At 38.6% G+C, this 21,417-nt stretch overlaps 1 long non-coding RNA gene across 1 annotated transcript; it reads left to right on the forward strand.

Annotated features, from left to right (window-relative positions):
* The first annotated feature begins 4,499 nt into the window (after positions 1-4,499).
* LOC108496714 lies at positions 4,500-12,467 on the forward strand. Its single transcript, XR_001874550.1, has 3 exons — positions 4,500-4,670; positions 5,475-5,574; positions 9,615-12,467. It is a non-coding gene; the product is annotated as an uncharacterized LOC108496714 (long non-coding RNA).
* The last annotated feature ends 8,950 nt before the right edge of the window (positions 12,468-21,417 follow it).

Raw genomic sequence — 21,417 nt, forward strand, 5'->3', positions numbered from 1 at the left:
CATGCTGTTTCACAGTGTAATGCTTTTGAATGAGCCTTCACATGGGTTCTTCTTTTTAAAACTTGAACTGTTACCAAATTTTTTCTCAAGGTAAGAATGGTGAGGCCTCAGTGGAAGAAGGTGGAGTATTTCACATTGAAACCGTTGATAGCCTGCAGTTCTTGTTTGTCCTATTAGGCTCACATTTTGCTATTTCTATTTCATGCTAAACCTGGATTTAGGATTATGTCCCACAGCTGAAGCTTTCTGGGCCCTCTGAATTGCAGAGAAGACCTGAAGAGCCTTGGAAGGAGATGAGTTCTGCCAGAAAATCTTCACAACATCTCTCCGTTATCCATGCTTTCTCCTCTCTCACCTCCCAAAAACCAAGTTTATTTGAACTCTTGTAATCAGATCTGTCTCGGAGAACAGCCAAAGTGTCAAGGTTTCAAAGGGAAATTCATAAAAGTCAAGAGCAAGTAGAGACTTAAAGGGGCAAAAGGGAAGTAGAAAAAAAGAAAAGCTGGTCTTTATCATGGTAATAGTAATGAAGCCAAGCTGAAAAAGCCCAGACGGGGCTGAGTTACTGTACTGTAAACTGCTTCCCGCCGCTGGGCTTCACTCGGCAGCATCCCCGAATGGATTAGGGAACCACGGAGCCTCTCTGGTTACCAAGCCTTGGGACTTCTGTCACTGGGACATTTCTAGTTCTCACTCTGAGTACTGATGAAGCAGAAAAGACTAAAGTAGTAAACCGATTACTGCTTGCAGGTGGGGAGCGTTTGGGTGGGGAAAATAATATTTCTCTTGCTGGAGAGACTCACCGCGGGGGGCTGAGTACCCTCACAGCCTGATGGCTTCTGTGCCAGCTGGGCGCTCAGCAGCCTGTAGGAGGTAGCACTCAGGTTTCCCTTCCTGACCCTCTTTCTCCAAGTCTACAATCCGACTTTGTGCTTGGGAACATGCTGGAGATGAGCGTGGGTGCTGATCCAGAAGCAGTCGGTGGAAAATGATTTCTTAGCCCGGGCCCTAGCAGCACAGGAGACCCCATCCCTGTGAAGCTGCCGTGCAATTTCCCTGCCTCTGTGCATGCATATCCCCCCTGGGGCATCCAGTCCTTCACGGGTGCAATCAAGCTTCTAATCAATTAGGCAAATTGACTGCAGGGGTGAGCTATTTCCTACTCCTGGTAACAAAACTGGGTTAACTCCATATTTCCCAGGAGCTCTGGTTCTTCCCACCTTAGTTTTTTTTCAGAGGCTTAAAGGACTAAATTATGAAAAAGCAGAGTAAATGTGGACATGCTCTGTTACTGCAGAAAGCAAAATAATTTAGCTAAATGTGGAAGGATTTTGGTGACCCTTTAAAAAAGTATATTAATTTGGATTCAAAGGGACAAATATTCCAGTTAAGCAGGTATGGGAGCACTTGCTCTTTAAATCCCAGTCAACCAAAGACAGTGTGCACAGGAGCAGACTCACAATTACTCACACCGGTACTCATGCTGTATGTATTTAAATTTGTAGGTGCCACAAGCGGATATGACATGCCACTTAACAAATACAACTTCAAAAGTCCTGAGGACAGAAGTTCCAGATGAAAGTTAAGCTGCACTTTCCCTCTCTGTTGTTCTTCATAGCAGGGATTTATTTTTACTAGGCTCTGCAAGGAGCTCTGCATAAACATGTCACTGAAGTCCCAAAGACTACACATAGGTGCAGGCATATTGGAGATGAGGGCTGCATGATGTTACATCTGTTTTCCTTAAATATTATTTTACATATACCAGACTATTGGTTTCGCAAATCATTTCCAAAGATGTTGCCAGGATACACTGTTCTGTCTGACTTCATTTGCTGTTTCGGGAGTTTTTTCACTACAACTTCTTGCCTGGTGTTACATATGGGACAGAAAAGACATCCCCCACAGTGCTGGAATCAGTTGCTTTCAGCGTGTAGCTGAGCAGCCCACCAAGCATATGCCCCTGCTGTTGTTTCTGTACAGTCCTACCAGTTGCTTTAGCCTCACTCTACTGGAACACAGAATGCTGAAGGTGTTGTATAATGAGTCACCCACACCAGTATTTTATAAATTGAAAGTGGACCCTGCAATAAGAATGATTCCTGAAATCTTCTGAAGCCAGCTTCATAGCCTTAGCTTACAGTTGGTCCTCAAGTCACTCAAAAATTTTAGACATCAGATAACTCTTACAGAAATAGAGTAACTTTGTTGGGTGTTTTTTGCTAGATTTGCTTCCTGCGTGAGGCAAGAAAGCCACTGAATTTCCAGAAGAACCAAATAAAGAACTCAATGAATTTACCATCATACACGTATAAAAATTAAAGATTGCTGAGATTAAAATTTGGTACTCAAAGTCAGTGTCAATTTGTCTATTCATTGTAAATTACATGTAAATATGCATTCCATAGATGAGGGATATGGTCACACAATAAAATAATGAAAAACAGAGAGTGTTAGTGACAAGTCATATATATAATACAAAAATTGTATTTTATAAAGAATATTACATCTCTCTACAGCTATTCCAGTATGGTAGAAAACTATGAATAAACCAAAAGTTTAATACTTTGGGCTTGTTTGTTTGTTTGTTGTTTTGTTGTTTTGGTTTGGTTTTTGGATTTATTTTGGTTTGGTTTTGTGTGGTTTTTTTGGTTTTTTTTTTTGTTATCACATTTCTGAGTTTAATGCAAGGCTTCATAAAATGAGTTAAAGGAAAAGGAATTTCAGGATGTCATTAGATGTCAAGTGTTATACAATATTATGCAGACAATGTTTACCTCCTAGTTGATTCAAATATGAAAATTTCTTTAAGTAAGCTCAGTTTATAATAATCACAGTTTATAATAATTACACTGTCTAACTTTTTTTTTTTTACTTACAGTACAGAACCTCTAAAAAGAGTATGAAATATTCCCAACATGACAGGCACTTTTTTTATTTGTACCATATGTATGATCTTGAATATCGGTATGGAGTCGGAGGGTGGGTGTCTAAAGTAAAATTAACTTTGCAGTGAAAGCTTGTAGCAGGCAAATGAGTGATATGTACCAGAGGCACAGAGCTCACACAAGGAAACCTTTTAAAGCACTCTGCAGTTTGGTACAACTGGCATAAAGTCGAGTTCAGGATTGAGGTAGCAGAAATCTGGTAATCTCAAGTGCTAGTTTGTGGGCAGACATGGACTGTAGCATGAATGTCATCTAGCACTTGTAACTTCTTGTTCTCTTGAGAGCTAAAACTAACCAGAATTTTTATTTTAAAGGTTTTTTTAAAAATTGTGTCTCTGGTAGATAAATGGTAAATCTGCCCAGAAGACTGAAGGAGCAGGAGTTCACATCTTCTGTTTTCAACCTCTCCCTGTTCTGCATGAGATTTTATTTAAATAAAATGAATTCAAAGAAATTAGCTGCAATAGTTCTTGGATGTACATTTCATGTTTTTCTTACCCTACAGCTTATAAGTGTTTATTAACCATAAAAAGGAAAGACTGGTTTTTTTTCCTAGATCTTCTGGGCTTTAAAAATGGAGTTTAATATCTACTTATATCTAATATCTACAAATAAGCCTTTCAAGCAAATGACATCAGGATCTTTATAGAACACCAGTTTGCAGGTATAACTCCAGAAGTATAGTAAGATCAGGAGTAAGCTTTTAGTTTTATAGTACACCATAAAAGGGAATTCTGAATATTTACTATTAATAAGATACATGAAAGCCAAAGTGAAAATCTGAGAGTAAAGACCCGTTTTGTTTGAAATTAATTTCTGATTCCTTTGATGTATGAATGACAAACATTTGGCTAAAATAAGAACCATTATTGCAAGAAATAGAATAAAATTAAGTAAGAAAGAAATATTTCCCTCATTTAGCCAATATTTTACTGAAAAGTCTCAAAACCAGCAAAACCCATGAATGGATTATAATAGTCTCAGACTGTCGGACATTCTCTCTGAATTCAGGGATGTACAGTTCTTCTTAAGAAACAAAACTTTTTAATACTGTTCTTTCACAGGCTTCTTTTGCATGATCCCTCTAATTACTTCCTTGTACAGTGTATTTAACAAGCAGTGTAACTGTTACTCTGGTAGAGGAAACACACATAAAATAATAGTTAATTTTGACAGCATTTTTCTTACTTGTTTTTAAGTACCTACTTTAAACATCTAACCTTCTCCCTATCTCAGCTGTCCTCTGTCACTCATGAAGAAGCAGAATTTCACCAAATTTGAGTTAGCCATGAACCTCACTCCCCATGCTAACTGGCAGAAATACACTTTCTTATTCTTTCAAAAATTCAGTCTAAAACTGTTGTCAAGGCTTAAAGGTAATGACTAGTTCTAGTTACTAACAGAAGTGATCAAAAGCTTGAAAGATGCATTAGTTTCTGAGCATCGTCATATTTGATGGCTTTTAGCTGTATTCAGTATTCTGCTGTGAGGGTACAGAATGGTTTTTTGTTACTTAAAATAATTTTGTGTTTCTTTTATTCCAAGGTGGATTATTTATTTCCAAGAGAACATCATAAATCACCAGGTGTCACTGAGAAAGTGATGGAGAATACACAATTCCAGTTTTGGACAGAAAGAATCTGTCCAACACTGCAAGAGATCTTTCAAAGCATGCAAAGTTTTCTATGAATTGAGAAGTGAAGACAATGGGGTCACAGAAATGTGAGTATATTTTCTCTGCATAATGATTGGAATCAGCATATTTCCTAGATTGCAGTCACTCTTGCAGGAAGTTCTATTTAACTTTATTTTGACAAGAGTAATAGTAGTTTCTGTGAGTAAAATGCCTATGTTCTTTCATTCTCTGACTGAAAGCAGAAACCTGATTTATAATAAACAGTAAGGTCTCCAAAGCCTTTTTCTTTTTGTAACTGTGATTCAGAACAATGCAGTTCTGAAAGTAATCACACATTCAAATACAAGTAGGTGTGAGCTTTCAAATATACTGAAAGTGAATATTCAGAACATCACATCCTGGTGTTTGCTTCTGATGTTAAAAACCTGCTGTGCCAACCAGGATGCATGTTTTCAAAAGTCTATAACTGTGTTATTTTGAAGCCAGATTTCTTCAAACAGAACGAGGCACATATTTACGTTCCAGGGATTTGTGCCATTTGTGCCAACTTTGGCAGCTTTAAAAGAAACTGATTTTGAGTTTCCTTGAATGCAGAAGTACATGCAAATAAAATTTTCACAGCTCATTTTTAGATAAATTTAGGTGTTCTGAGAAACATTTTCCTAATGGTTTCTTTTCAGTTGAGGACAGAAAGGTTCAATATAGTCCTACCAGAGAAGAGATGTTCCAAATAAATGAAGAGACAGAAATTAATTTATTACTATAGAAAATGTATATCTAACCTAATTATTTTGCAAATATAGCACTATGCCATAAACATTTAAATTAGGTCTATGAAATTAATTGTTTATAGCAAGCCTTTTCAGAGGAGTTTTTCTTGTATCTTGCAGTCCAGGGCATCAGAAATCCAGTGCCAGAGCAGTAGCCCCACAAGAAATAAATCCTGTGCTTCTGACTCTTCAAGACATGGCTCCGAAGCATCTAGTGCTGGTACGTTGCTCCTCACTTATTCTACAACATCAGTTCCATAAGTCTGTTGTACCAACTTGGGAGGCTTTGTCTAATTTGAAGGCAGATCTGGGTTTCATTTTGCACTCAATTCTGAATGCAGCAACACAGAGAGACTTCAACTCTACTGCTCTAATAGGCATGCATATGTTGTTATTAATACTTTCCCCCTAAAATATAGTGTTAGGAACTTTAAAAGTACAGTTTTTAGGGATCTGAAAGAGTAGATCTAATGAAAAATGAGAATGCATGAATTTTAAAACATGTTCTCCTTCTTAAACAAAGAAAAGTAAAATTTAGTACCACCCAAAAAGGAAATCTCAAGATTTCTGGCAATAGAAAAGCTGCATTTTGACTTGAAAACTAAAAAAAGTCCCTCGACTAAAATACTGATGTTCTTGGCTCAGTTTTCATTATTTGCGTTCCTTGTAATGACACCAAGTGTTCTGGGTCAGCTTAGTGTTAACCTGTATTCTTCTGATACAGGGGTGCTGTAACTCACATGGAAAGAGAAGCATGGACTACCTCTGTCAGGGTCCCACATCAACCCAGCCTCCTGAGCTACACTCACTCATGAATTCTCCAGTCACCAGAGGAGGGACCTCCTTGCATCACATGTAAATACAGTATGTGCGGTCCAGCCAAGGGAGCCCCATTAGAAATAAGCCACCATCCTTCTGTGGAATCTGGCTCAAAGGTGACCAGGTGTTGTACTTGGCTCCAAATATTTAGACTCTTTTAACAAACAGTACTATTTGGACTCAGATTTGACTTAAAACCACATAATTTTTGCATCAGTTTTTCCAGTTGAAATTATACATGTTCTATGAAAATGCTTTCTTCTGTAAATACTGCATTTTTCTCCCTCCTTAAGTAGAAAAGTACTAAAGTATTTTTCAAGAAGCTGATATAACTACAGTGATGATATATCTCTCATTAAGAACTGATACTATTAATTTACATGGCTTCATTTTTCTGTGTAATGGTGAACATTTGTTTGGGTTTTTTTAACTCTAAGTAGCAAAATAAAGACTTACTCCTTGGACTAATGCAGATAAAAAAGAAGTCTCTTAATCTAGAAAGGAATTACTAGAATGTAGAAGCAAGAAATTACCTTTGTATAATTTCTCAAAAAGCTACATAGGTACAGATTATCTATAAATACTTGGAAGTTTTGGTATTAACAACCATTCTGGTGCTGCATGAAGACAAGAATTTTTGCCACTGTTTTTCTTCCTCTTCTGTAACAAATCTGTGAAGTAATTTTTCAGAATGGTTGGTATTACTGCAACTCAAAGCTTAAAGATACTATAATGAAACTTGAATTTCTCCATTTGTGCTAATACACTTACAGTGGTGAAAACCACAACCAGCAATTTTTGCTTTATTTTGTACTACAATTAAGTTGGATGAAAATGTTTTCCAATGTAAGACCTTCCAAGTGCCAGTATGTACAAGTAACTAAACTGAATATGAATCAATAAATTGAGCTTCCCAGGAAACAGTGTAATAAGTGTATTCAGAAGTCTGTTCATATTCTTGGTTTTTGAAGAAAATTGGTTTTCAGTTTCGTTTTATGGAAGTCTTCATATCTCACACTCTCAGTAACTGCTCAGAGAACTAAAGACACCACAGATTAATGTAGCAGAGACAAGACCCTCAGCTGTATGAGAGAACACAATTCTTGCAATGGAAGAGGTGTGAACACTTTAAAGAATCATAGATGGTCAGTGAAGAAGAAAAAACCTCTCATAGATGGATCACTAACTATTTTGAACTAGAAATATTGACTGAAAGCTTGGAGTTTCAACAAAATGAGAAACTTAATCATTCACGATGGAGAAAGAAATATGTAAACATCAGAAAGTTGTGCAAGATAAAACACCCAAATTTTATATATGTAAAAATTGGTTCCCTCGCTCTTTAGAACATGAAAGGGACAGGCAAAATATTTTTCCTGTCACAACTGAAAATTGGAAGACAAATGTATCCAGATATGTAAACTGCTTTCCCAATCCGTGAGAACTGACTGGCCAACTCTTTGTTTGTTTACACATGGATGAAGTCAAAGTGCCAGCAACTTACCCACAACTGGTGGAAGAAATACCCTACAGAAGTTATTCCAAGACCATGTATTAGTGGCCACTGCTAAGTAAGCAAGCTTTTGGAGGGTATTTATCACACTGCAACCATGCAGAAGAGATTGGTTTTAAGGCTTGAACACCCTATTTACTAGCAGGGACGGGGATGAATATGTAACTTCGTTGCAGAAAAAGGAATCTAGAGAACAAGTTTGTTTCTTACTTCCAGAACTGGCTGCTGGTTTTGTATATCTTGCACAGAACACAATATGCCTTAAAACAGAGCAACTGAAATGGTAAATGTGTGAAAAGTAAAGTGAGCAATGAGACTTCACAAAAAGGAAAAATGGGAAGTGGTCAGCCTGCTTTGCAAGAACATGACTATTCCAATAAGCAATTCATGTTCACAAGAGGAATCTTCCTGAATTTGATACTGTTCTTTTTTTTTTCCAGACTCAATCAATAAATTGATGTTTAATCCATTTTTATAACTGAAAATTCAGAGTTTAACCCCATTCACACCAAAATAGCTTCATTTCCAGCTACCAATTTCAGAGTTCCAAGCACAGCAGATAAAGAACTGAAAAAAAAGTTCATCTATGACCAGTGAAGAAAGTTTTCCAACCTTCACTAACCTCTTAAAATAAACTTAAAAAAGAAACCAAAAGTTTTAGCAAAATAAGGTGTCCTGTTTCTTTGCCTTATTCTCCAGGCAATAAGCCAGGGGATAAAAGTGCTATTTACAACAGACATGCAAACTTACAAAAGAAATTAGTAAAGACACATTTTGTTGAAGGCACCTAAAATCCAGAACAAAGGTTGTAAGATTTTTAAATGGTATATTTCTGCACTTAACTGGTAATAAAACTGGCTACTAATTGTTAGGCCCAAGAATTATATGAGAGGGACCATTAACATGTTGTTCTGTTTTTGAAGTATCTGTCTGCATTAACATAGGGCATTGTAGTGCAGATTACATTGAAATGCTGACTACTCTGCTGTAATATTGCTAGGAGGAAAACATTCAGTCCTACAGCAAAGAACTGATATTAGTTAACTTAGAAAAGATAAGTATTGCTCTGTTTCTGATATTTTAGATGGTCTGGTGGATAACTGAAGATATATATTAATTTCCCATGACAATTTGGCATTCTTCTTTCCACAGATAAATGGTTTACACTAGGAGTTGTTAACCTGAAACGTATACAAACAATACAAAAGCTGTGACATTAATGCCAACTTCTTCCTGCTAAGTCTTTCAGGATATGTAACAAATTTAAGTTTTAGATTTAGAGAAAAATAAAATCACTTGTAGGTCAGATTAGTTTTCTTTGCAGCAGTCAGCCCTGTCTAAGAGAAGCCAGTACTTCTGAGCTGCTAAAAAACTACGTTTAGATCAATGTGTCAAGATCAACGAAGTCAGCATCTTCTATAGCCTTGCCATATTAGATTTTCTGCTTTACATTTTCATAACTAATACTTTTTAAACAAAGTGCCAAATGAAGAGAGAAATAGGGAAAAGAAGATAGTCACAATCAGAGCAAAAGAAGTACGTTTGTTTGCATATGCTAAGCAGTTTCCTCTGTGTGTTTTAGTTTTCCCCTTCGTAGGTGCAGACTGAGAGTGGATAGGAATAACGAACAACTAACCCCACAGCTATGCTTCTTCTACTGTCTCTGCTTCCTTTTTGTTCTCTCATCCAAACAAAGAAGTTTCTCCTACTGGACTTCTCCTCCTTACCAGATCTGTCTCCTTTCTGCTCCCATTCCCCCCACTGCCCCATGGCCCCTTCCCCCACTGCCTTGCCTGTCTCCTGCCTGTTCCCACTGATTTTCCATTCTCCCTCCCGTCAGTCCTGGCTCTTTGTTCCCACAGGGCTCTGCAGATGTGCAGCAGGAGTTCAACTGTCTCTTTTTAATTTTTTTTTCCACTTTTTCTCAGGGAGAAAACATGAAACATTTGAAATCCCGTTGACAGCAGACAAGAAGATAGAGAAAAGAAGGAACCTGTGAAGGAAAGTGAAGAGAATTGAAACTAAATAGTCAATTTGGGGTGAAGTTGCCTCATGAGGTTTTCAGAGAGCTTTTACACATAGAAATAATATTTTCAAATCCATATAAGGATGTTTAGCAAGGAACTAGCTTTCTGCAGTAGAGTACTGAAAGGCCTCAAGTGCATAGTACTAACCTGCTAGTGTAATGGTGGTCCAGATAAGACAGTTACAGTATCTTTAAAGAGGAAGAGAAAGCATAGCTATCATTTTCCAAGCTTTGGAAAGGTGTATGATGAATCTTCCATTAAAACCACAAAAACCAATTTTCACTGCCACCATATTGTGATTGGGAAAATAACTGCCCAAATGAGTTTAAGCAATTAAGAAAAAATGTTTACAAAGTGGTGTGTCTCTCTTACCTATTTAAAAATTAACACTATCCCAGCCGAATCCAGGACATAAAGAAAGACTGGAAATGAAGAACCTTTCTAATCAGGTTCTTCAAACAGTTTTTAAAGTCCTGCCTGTTTCTAGACTCTGCTTTAGATAATCATAATGTGTTACTTAAAACTGAGTTAGTGGAACAAGCAGCAGTCAGACCAGTCCAGCTTAGATTGCATGGCAGTGCTGAGGAAGATGAAGGTGCCTACACATCTGTTATCCCTAATATCAAAGATCAAAAGAGTCAAGTGTTGCTCTGCAGCACAGCACATAAATTACTTTATAAGGGAATTCTCATGCCTCCTGATGGATCTATGAAAACTAGCAGACGCTAATAGGCAGTAAAATAATTTCTCTAGAAGTTCACTTCTGCTGTTTGTTTGCATACCTCTCTGAGACAGAGGTGAAATTTGCTAGGATTTCCCCCTGAATCCTCCTCCCACATATTGAAAACAATGAAATTCTACTTGAATAAGGACAACAGGAGAGGCAATTTAAAGGGGCCCTAAAGATTTAGTCTCTTAATCACAACAGTAACAAAATGCTGTTATCCTTGCTGGCAATTCCCTAGCAATTTACAGTACACTAGAGTAAACGGAGAAGACCTTGCATTGCAAAGAAACCTGACTAGATAACCAGGTTTCTGTTTCTGGAAATCTTCTGTTTCCCCTCTCACTGCACTGTTACACAAATCCTAGTGATCACCAGTTGCTCTGCCATCCTGAAGCCACTCGAGAGCTACATTTCGACCCTGACATTGAATCTAAAGTTATTTAGAAACTGAAGTCAGTGCAGACTGTTGGCTTCTGAATAACCCATGTAATGAGGAGGGCATTTCAGTAGGACTGTGTGAATGCACACCAGCAGCCCCATTAGGCTGCAATAGCAACCTAAGACTTTTTACTATGGGGGCAACCTAAAATCGCTCTGGCTGAACTGTAGTTTGGGTTGCTACACAAAAGAGACTTCCTTCCTGCGTATAAGACAGAAGTTAAATTGTTGGGCAGGTTTTCCCTCCAAGGCCCTGGAACCCAAGGCTGCCCCAAGTCTAGCAGTGGTTTTAGTGTATAAGAAAAGGAATATATAATTAGGAACTTGGGAAAGAGCTGAGGGACTTTAAAGAGAACTTTCCAAAGAAAGAAGACCTAAAAAAAGGGTTAGATTTTTTCTTTTATGTCATTGCTGGGCTGATTTCCTGCTAAACAATTGCTCAAATATAAAAAGATTTTGTTGGACTGTCAATGGTAGATTAAATAGAGTCAAATAAAGGTGTATTTTTATTATCTGCATATAAATGAAGGTAATTTAAAATGTAGGGTATAAACAGCTAGTGTAAAGGCCAAGAAAATACCCCAAGGACCAATCTGGACTTCAAAAGATTGTGAAGTTTCTAACAACTCGTTAATTGCTGGTTTATCAGTAAATCCCAAACCCAAATCAGTGTTCCAAAACAAAAACCACAGAAATGCCAATCTCTGTTAAATACCATAAAGAAAACAAACCTCACATACTTGTGGATGATTTTTGAATTATTGTAATTCTTATGACTCCCATAGTCATAAGAATAGGTTGTATTTACTCTCTCTCAAATCAATCCCTACTTAGCCATTACCACTGCTGTTTTCAAACCTTGAATATTTGAACCTTAGTGCCCTTTCTAAGAGATGCTTAAATAGTTGGAAACTGCTAAAAAAATTTGGTTTTTAGTCTTTAATCTTTTAGCCAGGTAAATCTTTTTAAAATGACAGTAGCTGTTAAGGCAAGACTCTTAAGACATCTATTCCCATATTCCTTTAGGGTAAAAGCATTCTCAAAGAGGATTATCTATTTATTTTTCCTCTCTCTTCATGATCAGTTAATGGGAAAAGGCAGAAGAAACGTTAAGTGTAATTAGTTTATTTTAAAGCATATTGCTAAGTCAGCATAACTTTCCAGAATACCATATTTCTGCTGACAGCCTTTTTTTTTACACAAGATCTTCAGCCAGTCCTACATGAAAAGTTCAGCTTTTAGCAACCTGTAAAGAGAAAGTCTTCCAGAGCTATTAATTTATGTAAAATTAAGAAAGCAATTTCAAACCAGATATGAAATCAACAATTGTCTTTCCCTTCCTGAGGTTTCCATGTGTTTGTTCTCTTGAAGGATTTTCTCACCAGAACTTGCAGCAACAGGAGTTTTGCTAGTGCTATGCACGAAGCTCTTCAGCTACATATGGAAGGGAAGATAGTGCTTTTGCAGCCACTTCAGGATTTCTACTTGGAAGCCTAGTACCAAAACACTGAAGTAAAAATAATTAGAAGTATTTGGGATTGAATGTCAAACTTAACTGGGACATCTCAGATATATCCACTGAAAACCCACCGTCCTACCTCTTGTTGTTACTGTTCAGTTGCTGTTCAGGATTGTGTTCAAATGTTATATTAGTTGGTCTAAAGCTGTGGAAACGTCAGTTCTAATAGTTCATACCATCCTTTATATATGATTAGTTTTCTGTAGAATTTCATATTGCTTTGTTAACTCTGAAATAGTTTGTAGAAATTTTTGTCTTTTTAAAAAATATTTTAGAACTGTGGTTCCTGTTTTGAATAATGACTGAAGCTTAAACCACATTTTTACAGAGACAGATAAAAGTTATGTCCACAAATGCTTTAAATATATTGATTTATATTTAAATATGGAGGTCACTATTTTCCTCTGATGTTTCTCTGAGTCAGAACATTGACACTATTAAGAAAACTAAGTTTTGCTAAAGTCTTTGGGAAAGACTGAAGAGTAAAATTTTATTCCATATTCATCCTTCAGATGGCTTTTGCAAAGTGCTGTGAAGCATGAAGCCTGGAGCGTCAGTTATGTCATTCCTCTGTCTCTCATGACAGCTGGTTGATATCCATAAGGCTTTCTGGGGCTGTGCTTCCTCTTGGAAGGTGTCACAGTCAGATGAGACTGGACTGTTTGCTAAAGAGGATGAGTTATGAGGTAAACCAAATTCCTCTCTCTCTGCAATTGTAACGTCAAATTAAGGGGCTTTACTCGAGGAAAATGGGGGAAAAAATAGAAGAAATAACAACCCTTTATTAAAAGATATATGTATGTTGGCAAAAACAGTAACAAAAAACAAACAAACAAACAAAACCCCAACAACAACAACAACAACAAGTCTAAATTAAATACTTCTCTGCCCTTTAGCACAGTCCTAATTATGACCTGCAGGGGGCGCTGTAGGGTCGCTGGAAGGTGCAGGACCTGCAGTGCCCGGTCGTGGTCGGCAGGGGCGCTGTGGCTCCGGCAGTCACCCCGCGGGAAGAGGGGGCTGGAGAGAGCGGTCCCGGACCGCGTGGGGAAGCCGAGGAGATGGGGAGGTCCTTCCCTCCGTGGGGAGGAAAAGGAAGGCAGGCAGTACACTCCCACGGGAACTCACCGCTGTCTCAAGTGGCGAGGACTCACCGCAGTCTCAGGTCGTGGTGTCTCAAAAAAACTCCCCCTCCTCTCCCGCGGGCAAGCAAACTCTCCGATGAAGCACAGCAGATCCGGGGAGCGGGACAGTCAGGCAGGTCGAAGCCAGCAGGATGAGAAGTCGAGCTCACCAGGATGGACAGCCAAAAATAAAACTAGACCTCCGGTCCCCCTCCCCAAAATGCCTGTCTGCACCCAGGGAGCCAGCCACGCCGCCGTCTGCCCCTCACCTCCCCGAACAGAACCAGCCCCCCGCCTCCCTCTCTCCTCTCTCCAAAGTGGGCCATTAACCTAGGCAGGCTACATCTTTTGTAACGCTAATAACCTCCCTTCCCCCCCCCCCCCGCTCACTCCGTTGTTTTTTTTCCCTTGGAGTGGGGCAGGGGAAGAAAAATTCCCCTGATTTCCTAATCTATAACAGAAGGAAATCTGTGATTCTGTGTATCTATCTAGTTGTCTTCTTCTATCTTCTTGTTTTCTTTTCCTGTTATGTTTAAGCTAAAAATGTATCAAACTTCTGTGGCTAATTTTAGGCATGAGAATCCAAATCAATAACTTAATTTCTGCAATTGCTTTATCCAGTGTCATTGAGCCTAACACAGTTAGTTTGGTGAGTAAAGCTAGGAATGTGCATACTTCACTGTCTGAGGGCAGGTGGGAAATGGAAGTTGTGGGGGCTGAATTAATCCTAGTTTTCTACAGTTCTTGACTTCGGTAGGAATCGTAAGTATTTAGCATCACCAATTAACAGGTGACTTATGTAGGTGTTTGATTTTAGGCACCTAGATAGGTTGAATTTTGAGTTGTTTTTCTTTCTTGGGTTTGGATATAAGTGAGGAAAAAGTGGCATTGTATATCTTGTAAGATGTAAAAATATGGAGGGAGAGAACTGGTTTGAGGTTACATATGAGGGTATGTCTAGAAGGAACAGGATTAAAGCCAAGCAGAATAAAATGTGTGCACCACATGAGAAAAGAAATAGCTTGCAAGCAAGATACATTTGTCTGCAAGAGTGTTTTCCAAGACAAGCAAAGGAAATCTTAGCATGCACAGACATTTGAAAGGAATCTGGGAAAAAAAGAGGCATTTGCTGGACCCTGGTTAGAAATGGTTTTCATGTCTGATATTGTCTCTGGGTATTTGGCATGAAACACAGTGATTTTGCTTGAAAATACATGGGGCAGCCAAAAGCTTGTAGCCACTTGTGCCTTGCTGAGAGATCAACTTCCATAAAACTGAGTTCCTTTAAAGAAGGTGCCATGCTGTCAGCACATCTGTCTTGAGAAAGGGAAGGAAGCACTGAAGGTGGAGGATTGCTTTTCATTAATTGCATCATATTGAGCTTCCAGGCAGACAAGTACTTGAGATGGCCAAAAGGTGGAGATTTTTAGGTTCCTCCCCCTGTTTTTTATCTCCTCCCCCCTCCCCAAAAGAAACGTTTTGCCAAAATCTCCTTGTGGCAAAGCAAGGGTTTTAAAAGTAAAGCCATGATCAAAGCAAAATTTTTGGAGACTTGGTTAATTCCAATCCTTTATTTTCTCAAAGGAAGACTTGTAATGTGTATACTCTATCAAATTATACTTCTTTTTCACTGTTATTCAGGGTTCAAATCCCCAACAAAATTAAAAATATAAGCAAAAATTAAATAGGATCACAAGTCATTACCCAGTCTTGTAAATACAGGAGTCTTCAGCTGCCAGCTGTTGCACCGAGAAGAAAAATTGTAAGAACTGGGGAGGTATTCATCCTTCATTTAGTTTTTTTCTTGTATGGATCACTCAGGGAAAAACTTCTTATGCTTTCAGCATAAATATTTCTGAGGTAAAATCTGTAGAAATTAGCTGATGATTAAAAACTTTTTTAGCATAAAAGTTCATTAATAAAATGAGTTTGTGGATTTTCTAATTTCTTTGTCAGAAATGTATACCTGAGTTATTAACTTAATATTGTTTCGGTGTTACACACTGTAACCTTGTATTTCTAGATGTAAAACGGGGTGAAAACTTTTCAGTGCATCACGGCAGTTGCTTTTTGAATAGAAACATATTTATCATAAGTGTACACAAATTAATATGTGACACAAGGCATCTTCCAAAGATAAAGTCGAATTAAATCTTATTTTTGTCAAAGCTGTCAATGTGTTGAGGCTTGAAGTGAAGGGTTTTCTTCCTAAAGGAAGGTGCCTTGAAATTCCTTTCCTGTGGTTCAGATTGACCCTGTCCTTGACATCTAGACAGACAGGAACGGGAAATTAATTCCTGGGGATACATGGCATCTGCCACAAGATTCTTGAAGTGAAATGCACCTTAAATTACTGACTTGGACAATATTGAAATCCTCCCTCTGGTTTCTTAAAAAATTTTTTGCAAAACCAGTGTTAAACACAAATATGCTGTCAAAGGGATGAGAAGGCTTCAATTGGTGGTGTTTGTGGGGTTTTTACTAGTATAAAACAACAATGAATATAACATGATTGTGCTTTGTTTTAATTCAACTTGTTTTTAAAAAAGCTGAAGAAGGCAAATAAATGCTTGCAATGTGCCCGCAAGGTTATTGGTGAATTTGGGTATTCCCAGCTTTATTAGTGTTAACACATGCAAGTGTTCCAAAAACATCCAGCAGGAAAAATGCACCCCTGTTAGAAAATCAGACTGAATTTGCATTATCAGAGATCAAAGGTTGTGAATTTTTGTTTTAACATGTAATTACTTTTCATTATGCATACTTTTCATTATGCATTATTAGCTTGTTGGATACTTTCTTGCATTACAAATGGTTCTAGAGAAAATAAGGATGGGTATTAGCAATGAAAATATCTGTATAATATTCTCACCCTGACAGTTACCAAAATAGAGGTCCTGAAGACTTGTCCAAAGTGAGACAGTGAGTCAGTAGAGCCCAGAATCAGCTGTCCTGGCATCCAGAATCTTGTGCTGTACATTAGTCAACCATCTTCCCATAGTTAAACTTGTTAGATTGCGTAAGGTGAAAAAATATGGTCAAGACCCAATTAACATTTGCTGAATTCAAAACAGGAAACCGAAGGAAACATTTCTGTTTGTCAGAGCTTGATGGGCATGTTTAATGCAGAGAGACTGAAGTTTGCAAAACATTTTACACTCCTGGTCATGAAACCACAAGTAGAGAACACAAGCATGTCTGTAGGTTCCAGAAGGTGCTCTTCAGGTCTGAGGCCTGTATAGCAGGCAGAAGCTGGCATTCATTTTGCCCATTGTCTCCCTGAGATGACCAACAGGAACTTCCTTAAGGAGCTGTTGTGTCAGCAGTTTCTCATTTCTCTGCAATTTCCACTTTCCAATGAGTGTTACTTTCTTAATTCCTTGTCCAGATTTATGAGTTGTTGTCACAGTCCTGTTCTTCTTCTCTATGTGGTCCTTATTCCATGTATTTTCCTCTGAACAGACCTGTCCATGATGGGAGCAACATAAATGTTGTATACATAATGGGGAATAGATTTACAGGAAAATATGGTGGTGACTTGATTAGTTTGTGAGTTTTTCACTTTCTTAAAACTAATAATACAAAAATATTTATATCAGATGTGGGGAAGACTTTGTTGGTGAAGGAAATATGGGTAAGATGAAGAATTGGTTGTAAGAGTACAGATAGGTCACATACAGCTTGGAAGAAAGAAGTTAATTGAATCAGTGGAGGTTAACTCAAATGAAGTAAAGAAGAAAAGAGTTTTCTATCCGAGAGCTTCCTTGCTGATAAGAGGCAAAGAATTTGCTTTCAGTACCCCCGCAGCGCTGAAGGTGTCCAAGCGCTTTTATTTTATCTGGATGAGGGAGTTACCTAGAGCAAGAAATCAGAAAATAATCTTGGGTTCAGAAGGGTCTGTAAGGTTTGAGGCTACATTCAAGTCAATTACTAATTCCAAAACATAAGATAATCTAGATTTAGGCACGAGTTGTCAGGTGAATACTAAAAATGTTATCCTTATTTATAAAATATAAATGAGTGCTCATTAGCACTGTATATTTGCCTTTCCTGTGGACCAATGAGGAGGAGGAAGAAAAGCTCTAAAACAGTAAAGGAGGGGAAAAAACTCCTCACAAAACAATGGAAAAGAGCTTGATTTGGTTTTAAAAATTCTACAGTTACAAATTAGGACTTACATCTCTTTTTCTAGAGGTGTTAACATTGTCTATCCGTGAAGAACCCAGTTTGTCTTATGCCTTATAGTAATTTTCATGAAATGCTCAAAGGAGAGAGAAAGGAAGAATTATGGATTTTCAACTGCCTTAAATCTTTCATTGATGGTGAAAGTTTGATTCTTAGCACTGCATAATTTTATAAGGATAGATAATGCTTAGGGCAAAGATGAATATTCCCAGTAAAAGTCTGTTCTTTTGGTTCTTAATGCCAGAAAATCTGAGGACTTCTGTATTTGAGACCTAAACATTAGCTTTTTAACTTACCCCAACCTATCTCAACAAGAAAGGTTGAGTTCACATTATTGCCCTTTGGGAACTATATGGATTGAAGTATAAGAAAAGGTGGTGTTTATGGTAGAGTCTCCCAACAGGACTCCTGCTAGGTCATTTATAACAATGCTAGTGCTTTCTGTCATCAGATTCCTATGGTCCCTGTTTGAAGCAGAATATGTCTTCATTGTGGGGTTGGGTGTTTTTATTTTGGTTTGTTGTTGTTTTGTTCTTGTTTGATTGGGGGTTTTTTTAGAGTTATCCTTTAGACCAGGATAATGCAGTAAACAGTATCTATTATTCCCCTACTTCTCTTTGCATCCCCTGTAGTCCCTGTGGTGCCTGTCTCTCTTTGCAGCTTTTAACAAAATAACTTGTTAAGAATGGTGAGTGGCTCTTGTTTGTGTCATCACTTGTTCCCAACAGTTCACTCAGGATAATTTGGTTTAAATAACACTAGTCATCTAAGCAATATTGTTAAGATATTGAAAAAGATATTCTAGCTCAAAAGTTTGAGTTTGGATCAAAAATACTCTGCTCTCAAATTTGCTGATTTCATCTATCTTTGTTCCAGACTCAGCCTTATAGGCTTTTGTGGGAGCTTCAGTTTGTTTTGCTGTTTTTCCTGTTGGTGCTGTCTAGTGCAGCAGTCGCTGAAGTCATTGGAAGTTTGATCATTGACTTTCATGAGGGAAACCTCAGGATCTGAGCATTTGAGCTGGAGAGGGTGCTTAGCAGTACTCAAGCAAAGATCTGACTAAGTCAACGGGAGTTTTGCCACCTCCCCAAAATGCAGGATGGCACTCTGCCTTTGCCTTGCTCTCCCAAATCCTAAAGGGGGAAAGCAAAACAAACCAAAATCAACATGTTGTGCTCTGCTCAGACTACTTGAAAAGAAAATGTTTTTTAAAAATATATATGCATCTAAACCTGTGGAGAAAATCATCCTATTAAATACTAAAAGCAGAGAACATGAAGCATACTTATTCCACAGGCTTAATGCTCACAATGTATGAACTTAAAATGGATAAAACCACTGTATGTTTTCCCAGGTTATCATGTCTTGTGTGGGTATATGTTAGCACAATGGGGTTACAAAATGGTGAGTTCTTATATAAAGCTCTTCCAGCATGACATTTAGGCTTTTTCTTGTTTAAGCCTTGTATATAAGGAAAAATGATATGCCACATTAAATGAAGTCCAGAAGCTTCCCAGGAAAATGGCATTTACATCCACATTAATGCCTCAATAGTAGTAGTATCAGTAGGAGATTCCTTCACAGTGTCCAGGAAAAAGCAGCTGACAAGTAGAGATATACAACTGTTACATATGTATAATAATCAATGTATTAGTTTTTATTAAGTGTGGTGGTGGGGGAAGCAAAAAGCTAAGCAGTGGGAAAGAAGGTGTTTATTCTTCAGGGGTGGGAAGTTTTGACTTTTGGAAGGTGGGTTTCATCCCCAGGCGCAGTGGGTGCCGGCCCTGCGCACGGGGCAGGATGGGATGGGGTTGGAGTGCTGCAAAGACGGAGGTCTGGCACCAAGGGCAGTGTTAATGGCATGTGTCCCCCCCAGAACTGCAAGTTGAAGGATAAAACAAATACCTCCAATACTTAAACACGCTCTCACATTTTCTCACGGCATCCCCAGGCGGTTAAAGCTGCACGGGGGCAGCTGGTACCCGAGGGCTGTGGGACCTCGGGTACGTACGGACTGGTTCCCGCTGAGAAGGTGTCCGGGGGTTTGCGATGTCCCGGGGAATAAGGTAGAGAATGACTGACAGGCCTTCTGAACCCGAAGTAACAGCTGGAGGCTATTGCTCTTCCCATGTAAGAGGAAAAGTATTGCTATAAATCGGGAATCTTTATAGCTGTTCAGCTGAAGGAAGTTTTTTGGCTGTAAACTGTTATGCACTGCAGCTCCCGGTGAAAAGACTGTGGAACTGGGGAGTCCTCTCTCCTGAGAACCAAAGAACAATTAAGATCAGAAAGAGGGGAAAGGAAACAAAATAAAATAAAGACAACAGAAATCTAAATTGAGGGGAAACTTTAGGGTTTGGGCTTGTTGGATATTTTGGGCTGGTTGTTAGGTTGGTCTTGGTTTTTTCCCCGTTCCAAAGATTATGTATAAACTCCTGGAAACGGGTGTTTTCTTCATGGTCATTTTAAAATTGATAGCTGGAAAAGCTTCTTTTTTGAAAGACCAACTAAATTTGAGAGCATACATCATTTGTCTGGGATGAGTGGCTCGCTCATTTGCTAAGTATTAAATAAAACGTGAAATATATCAAATCAAATTGAACTTCAACTCTCCTCCCTTTGTCTAAAGAGAGCGATCAGTGCAAAAAGTATCAACTGTGTGGATAAGTGTCTGCTGCCGAAAGGCTTCCCATTCCTTGAGAGCATATATGTATATATGTGTAAGGAATTAGTCCTTCCTTGGAGCATCGATCTGGAAGAATTAAATGGTGTTTTAAAAACTCACATCACCTAAACTCACATTTAGATCTTCTCTAATTATTTTATTTCTTCATTTTCGGTATAGTTCATTTTCCACCGAAACCGCTCTGTCGCTTTCAATTCCGGCTGTTCCCGCTGCTTTCGGCTCTTAAACACGTCCATTGTCAGGTGGGGTAGAGCTGAGGAAGAGCTGAGGCTGAAGTTTGCCTACACGGGACCCACCATCACCAACCCCACCACTCTCGTCCCCTTTCCCCTCCGCGGACCGTTCCCTAAAAGCGATGCGACTTCTGCAAGAGTTGAAAAGTCTCTCCCTGTCACCTGTACGGAGCGAGCGACTGTCTGTGCGAGTCCTTCTTCGGGGTTAGCCTGTCCTGGTGCTCAGCTTTTTGTTTAAGGATTAAGATAATTGAAATGTCGCCTTCAAAGCACAACCCCAAAGATAGGGCTGCCGGCCCACTCGAAAGACAGCGTACCGTGCCCTGGCGGGGCTTAAGTGCTCGTGGCTTTTGTTACGTCGTGTTTGCTTGTTTTGAGTGGAGCGCCTTCAGTGAAATAAACACTTGATAGCGAAAAGATCATTTCCAACTACCGCTAGCAGTGACTACGTATCAACTTAGTAAACTTTGTCCATAATTTCTTTGCAAATGCTGCTTTCCCCTTCCAAAGAGGACAAAAAGCAGGTGGTGGTCAGGCAGAAAGAACTTTAACACAGGTATTACTCTGAAGGGTTAACATTTTTTTCCCGTGTTTCTGCACAGTGGTTGAAGAGAGATGGCTTGCGGAATTCGGCACATCAGGTTGAAAGGGAAAAAAAAGCTCTGCGGAGTTAAGTTAATGATATATGAGCCCGATGGTGCTGTGTAATGAAAATACAGCCCAAAGCCGTAGCTCCTAAACCAAAAAGAAACCGAAAGTAATAGCGGAAGGTTTGGTATTATTTGAAGTTTG

This window comes from Lepidothrix coronata, unplaced genomic scaffold (assembly GCF_001604755.1).
Source record: "Lepidothrix coronata isolate B3197 unplaced genomic scaffold, Lepidothrix_coronata-1.0 Scaffold42, whole genome shotgun sequence".
Classification (NCBI taxonomy): domain Eukaryota; kingdom Metazoa; phylum Chordata; class Aves; order Passeriformes; family Pipridae; genus Lepidothrix; species Lepidothrix coronata.